This window comes from Sinohyriopsis cumingii, chromosome 12 (assembly GCF_028554795.1).
Source record: "Sinohyriopsis cumingii isolate HCF-2022 chromosome 12, ASM2855479v2, whole genome shotgun sequence".
Taxonomy (NCBI): domain Eukaryota; kingdom Metazoa; phylum Mollusca; class Bivalvia; order Unionida; family Unionidae; genus Sinohyriopsis; species Sinohyriopsis cumingii.
This window is the reverse complement of record NC_142972.1, coordinates 71,561,075-71,567,949: the sequence shown is the minus strand read 5'-3', so window position 1 is coordinate 71,567,949 and position 6,875 is coordinate 71,561,075. Positions and strand designations below refer to the sequence as shown.

Sequence of the window (6,875 nt, the reverse complement as noted above, 5' to 3'; positions counted from 1 at the left end):
TCTCTAATTAGAATAAGACCATCATAATTTTCAAGAATATTTTTGCATGTTTAGCATCCATATTGACTAATCGTCCTACAGTCTAAGACATTTTAGTTTAGTTAATTCTTTTGGTACATTTCTTTCAGTTGAGACTTTATTCATCAGCTGCTGGAAACAAATCCCACGATGTTGGTCAATGTTTGGAATTCTGCCTCAAACCACCATTAACTTTAAATCATTGCATTGAAACTCGACTGTTTTACCAGACTTACAAAGAGGATGTGCTGCACTAAATGATGGCATTTTTAAGCCGAGAATGTGATAAGTGCCATTTTATTGACTATAACCCATTGTTTTGATCGAAGTATGCATTTGGCACTTGATGGACTCCATGTAAACAGAAATGGTGCATATGTATTGAAAACAGTATTGGAGGCATTTGTTGTTTGTGTGGACATGGTGCAGATAAATAGCGCTGAAATTTTTTTATCCTCAGACCTGTGCCACCCGTATGACTTATGCAGATGTAGTAAAGCAGTTTCCATCCAGAGAGAAACTTAAGTCGATGGATTACAAGGATAAGGTGATTAACATATATTATAGTTTTTACTTAAAACTTGCTTTTAACATGAATAAGGTCACATAGTCATATCAGTCTATATTCTTTAAAGTTCTTTGGTAATTATTTCATTTTAAATTTTTCTTTGAATGGCATCTCCATTACGGCAATATGTCCATGTTAAATCATAATGATGTGCCCCTACTTGTTTTTTAAAAAGTCCAAACTTATGTTTGTCTTTTTAAAGAGACAGGTAAAATTATTAATGTACTTATTATTTACTTAAGAGTAATTGTACTGACCAAAGTACAGATAATTTGTTTACGTATATTGATAATGTTTTATAATTATGATATCCATGTTCCACTTTATGATTGATAGTCACAGGTTAGGTTAGGCCTACCACAGGCTTGTCCAGGCTCCGACTTTTGAATGATGTCTGGGTTTTCACAAAGATTTCATGGAATTATTCATATGAAACATGATTTATATGATCATGTTATATCTACACCCACCCAGAAATTGTGAAAGTCATTGACACATCTATTGTTCATAGATCAAAATTATTATACTCTAGCTTTATGATTATCTGTGCAGTAACATTCTTTGCTATAGCTATCTAATGCCTAATAGTTGTGTACTAATATAATATGTCTTCGGCATGTGTTAGACATCACTGTAGACCATGGGTGCACAACCCCTGGCCAGATGGCAGAATCTGGCCTACAAACTTGTTCTGTCCGGCCCTCAGGACAAATTAAAACAACACAGAAATCTGGCCTGTGAACAGTAATAATATTAAAGAAATGTGTCTGCGGCCCTCAAATGGTCTTGGAAAATGCAATCTGGCCCTTGGCCAAAAATGGTTGTGCACCCCTGCTATAGACTATGACAAGGAAACCTTATAGTTATGTAACTGATACATTGGTAAAGCTTCATTAAAAATCAAATGAAACAAATAAACATCTTTCTCCGATGACTCGAACTACTATCTATCAGTTACGATACAAATGATATAAATCATGCCACTTTATAATGTTAATGTAATCTCAGAATGTGCATGTTAATTTACAGTAAAATTATACTTGTCAGAATGTGCATGTTAATTTACCATTAAATTATCCTTTCATCAGCATATAATAAAATCATTAAGTGTGGCATATCTTTATTCACAGTACAAATGCTCAGTATGTTCACTACCTTCTATAAGGGTATTATTTCTAAAATTACTATTTATTATTCAGTCATAACAAAATATGTTCATTATGAACCAAATTGGTTTCTTTTTTATTTCAATTCATTTTAAGAACGTATACATCAGAAAAGAAATTTGTTATATTGTTACTACTAACAATATTTTTTGTAATTAAAAAAACATTTGCCTGGCCTGCAAAAGTCTAAAGCAACTAAAAAGAATATATACAACACTCATGCAATGGGAATTTTCAATTTCTAACAAAGGTATACAAATCTTATTGGGGATCCTGTGGGTATTTATGAAAGCCAGTGGGTTTCAAAATTTTGTGAGTACTTAACTTTCAAGTTAATTTTATAATTTATAACCTAAATGTTTCTTATTTTTACTTCATTTGTACATATAATATTCAAACAATGTTGTTTACTGCTTTAATAATTGATTTACATTTTGCCCAAAATTTACATGAAACCTAAAAATTACAATATTTGGCCATCTTAGAAATTAAGGTTTGGTACTGTACATGTAATCTATTATGTAAGGCCATGCCTGCTATATTTTCCAATTATAGAGTATATAATCAATCTTGCAGCTTAGTTAAAACATATATTAACTTATTCTGCATGTATATTTGTAGATGATAAAACTAAATCTGTTCACTCATACAAAAACAAAACGTGCCCACTGATTATGTATTTGATTCAAGTTTATCCAATGTGCATGTGTTCATTAATACATACATTATGTGTGTGTGTGTGTGTGTGTGTGTGTGTGTGTGCGTGTGTTATTACAGACTATTGGAACCTGGGTAAATGCAGCTTAAGTTTACATACTTTGTTAAAGTTGTTACTGTTTAATATTGTTATTTTTCTTGTCTTTTCCCTTTTTCCATGTGATATTTTTACATGAGCAGGAAAATAATCATCAGTGATGCTATTGTTGGCTGATAGTAATTTACTGATATCTGTATAGCTGCTTTGCTACATTATGATTACTAAGTCATCTGAGAATTGTTAACTGTTAGTGATTATTTACTGAACATAGATTGAGAATGGCCTAATCATTTCTGTATGTGAAAAACTGACATTGCCAGCAATATGAATCTATCTTACACTTTTTACATAAACTGCATATTTGCAAAATGTTAATAATAATGGAAATTACATTTTTATGCATCTTTATTTCACAATAATTTTTTGATATTAGAGTGAATATTCTTCACCAGATTCCACCCCTTACAGCCCATGTGTGCAGCCATCATTATAATATTGTTCTCATATTCTTCTTCTTTTTTTCTTTCTCGTGAAAGGTATGTACTTAATTTTAGTTATAATTCAGTGACACATTTACATGGTCCTTTATTTAACTGTAGCAGGTTTCCTTTTCTTATGTGTCAAGAGTTAATGCTGATACTTTGAGAAATTTGTTTCTATTAAAAAATAATTCTCAGGAAGATAACCATTTAAATGTTTTTGCAGATATATACTTTGTTATGCAGGTTAGAGCAGCATGAGATATTAGTGAATGTCAGTGAGGATGCTGCTGTAATTTTGTTGATTTTTAAGAAGCATTTTTAAGGTTTTTGTATTTGTTTGTCTACATTGACAAGTATGACTCAATTACTGTCAGATATTTCTTTTCTCATTCATGTATCTTTGAACATAATAATAGTGCACTGAAACTTTAGAAAATGTAAATCACATGCCACTGTCAGCACGAATTGGTGACATCACAAACAAAACTTAAATAAGTTAGGCTATGAAAATATTTTGTCTAGAAAAATCTACTGTGGCAGATAACAGTATTTTGGTCCTTATGAAGACCTTAATCATGATTATAGTAACTTTGTAATGACAATATTAACTGATTCGTTGTTACAATTGTACTTATTTGGCTGAAATATTTCATATACTGGGTAATATATTAAAATAATCTTGTGCATAGTAACAGTGACAACAAGTTATGTTTGTAGGTTGCTAACCACTATTGAAGAAATGTATTTCAGCAGTGGCATGTGAAGCTGGAAGAGGAACTCTCAAAACCACCTACTGCATTAGTCATAAATAAGAAAACAATTATTTCTGGTAACCTAACCATGTTATTCGTTACTTACCATGAATTTCTTTATGTTTAAGTTGCAAAAACCTGACCATTGGTGAATGATAACCCAACCCCCCTATTATATACCCAGTTTTTTATTCACTGTTACATTTTTAAGGCCATCTTGATTATCATATGAGTAATTCATGGAGAACAATTGAATGTTCAGAATATATTTTGTTTTCCACTTCTTTATATACTGTTCTCTGGAACATACATAATATTTAAGGTTTAGTTGCAATGAAAATAATTACTTATTTAAACATTTTAATTTTTTATATTTTATCACTTTTGCAGGAACAGTTTTCTTTCCATTTTATTGAAAAATGGGAACAAGCTTTACCTCTAGGACAGTTATCAAAAATAACTACTGATCTGCATTTATGTCCAGTGCCATTGGTGAGATATTACAATAATTATCATTAGAAATCGCCTTGAAATTAACAGATACATGTTTTTGGTTCACTGATAGTTGTATCTATGACCTAGCTTCCATGATCCATATTTTATGGTATAGTCAAACTTATGATTTTATTAATTTTCTGTGATTTAATTTTACCTTTATTGAACATGATGTTTTCCATTGGTACACCAGCCTTGAAACACACTTCTGGACTTTTAAAATGCATATTTTCCAGATTGACAATAGCAGAACATTATTTTTTATTACATCTTACTGAAAACTGACCTAACGTATGGAAAAAATTGACTATGATACTGACACCTTGTTAGGGTTGGCAGGTCTGCTTCCTGGATGTATCCATTTTACTTCCCCACCATTAAGACTGTCAGCCATATACAACCATTTAAGTGTCAACATTGGTATTAAAACCTCAATTCCACCACCATTACATCATTGGCTTGGTACCTAGGAAAAGTTTTTAATATTGTCAATTCCAACATTAACTCAGTTTATGTATTTAAAAAAAAAAAAAAAAATTGGTCCAAAGCCATGGCCAGCGAAAGTCCCTGTGACTTTACTTGAGTAGGAAAATAATGAGAAATTATGCTAATGTTGGCTGATAGTAATTTACTGATGCTGTGAAGTTGCTTTGTTACAACATGATTACTAAGTCATTTGAGAACCGTTAATGTTTATTGATTATATACTGAATATAAATACCAACATACATTGATAATGGCTTATTCATTTCTGCTAGGAGAAAACTAAAGGTGCCAGTAATATCAATGTATATTATAGTTTGTTCATAAACTGCATATATATTTGGAAAATGTTTATAATAATGGAAAGTACATTTGTATGCATATTTGTTAAAAATTAATTTCTTTTATAGATCAACATGAATATTCTCCACATTCCACCCATTACAGCCCATGGGTGTATCCTTATCATATTGTTGGCATCTTCTTAGTTTTCAGTCGTTTTTTCTAAACATTTCTAATGGTAAAATTGAAGTACAGCTTCTGCATTTATTGGGTGTATATTTTTTAACGCTTAATTCCTCAATTATTCATTTGCAAACACTCAGTGTAACTTTCACTACATTACTTTGTAGAGATTTAAAGTCTAAAAAGCAATTAAAAGCCAAATACTGTATACTTAATGAAAAGAAAATTTACACTTACAAGGAATGTACCTCAGTAATTTTCATCTGCACCCACATATTTTGTTTGCAGAGGTACATTGTACCATTATTTAAAAACTTCAGGTGAAACACTTAACACGTATACTGTACTCTTACATTAAAGAACTGTACAATTTGCAATTGCAAATGACTTGCAGTCACAATTAGAAAATCTCAATGACAATGTTTGGACTGAATACAGAAAATATATACATTTCAAAACATGTTAAGCTAGGTAAGTAAATTATGAAACAACAATGTACATGTTTTATACACAATGGATTTTTTTAACCAAAAGAACAATTTTTTTCTGGGAAATTCATCAGACTAAATTTTCACCACAAAACGTTGGTCATTTGGATGTCATTTTTCTAGAAAATCAATAAATGAAATTTATGGTATCCAAAAGTGGTTTACTGTTGCAAAGGCAACATTCTATCATGCCTGTACATATTGTTCACTTTGTTACTTGACAGGAGGAACACATCCACTACCTACCGTTTCGTGCCCATAGGCAACTACTTTCTACCCAGATAGCCATCAAAATATTTTATGTGAATACTCTTTGGACAACAATTATTGCCCATGGTTTGAGGCCTGTTCATGTTTCATATATTTATGAACATATATACATATTTAGTGCTTTAAGCCAATTACTGACACAAGTACAAGATATAAAGCATGCACATATGATAATCTAATTATTTAAATAGTGGAGCTCCCCCCCCACCAAGATTCATTCAATTTTAGCTTATTCACTACATGTTCCATATTTTTAAGCTTTGCTTTTAGGACTGTTCCATTTGAACATACATAGTACCCAGGGAAGGCAGTTTAAAAAAAATATATGTACATTGATTTCACAGATTTCATATTTAAACGATAAGAAAATTCTATACTGCATCAATGGGTGAGTATCCCACTTTGAAAGTGCCTTCCTGGGTCCCATGTATGTTTTAATGGAATAGCAATTAATCTGGCTGCCATCATTTAAGTTTAATCAGCAATCAGAAGCAATCTGTAATATGCTTTTTACATTTCCCTTACATTTTTTACCAAACTGAAATAATAAGCAACATCTTAACCATTACTCAATAACACAATCATGTAAAATACAGTTGGAGCAGATGCCTTTGCTAAACAAGAAAGGTAAACAATAATGAAAAGTGGAGCTCTATTAATTGCTCTTGCAGCAGAGCAACATTATAACATGAGTAAACCAGTACTGCTTTTTAAGAGTAAAATCATGGAAACAGCAGAAAGTGTGGTCAGAAATGTACATCCCTTTCAGTATTACTGTATACTGAGTTAGCAATACAAATAACATGTTTACTAATAATTGGTGATTCTTGAAAATTTGTGCTGTTGAAGACTGACAAATTCTGCTTGTGCTCTGACAGACATGGCAGAGGTCGCATTCTCTGTGTAAATCTGCAATCTGTAGCAGGTACAT

At 31.4% G+C, this 6,875-nt stretch overlaps 1 long non-coding RNA gene across 1 annotated transcript; it reads left to right on the top strand.

The window, feature by feature from the left end:
• The first annotated feature begins 244 nt into the window (after positions 1-244).
• LOC149786728 (uncharacterized) lies at positions 245-6,151 on the top strand. The gene is made up of 2 exons (XR_016425022.1): positions 245-565; positions 4,134-6,151. It is a non-coding gene; the product is annotated as an uncharacterized LOC149786728 (long non-coding RNA).
• Positions 6,152-6,875: the final 724 nt, after the last annotated feature.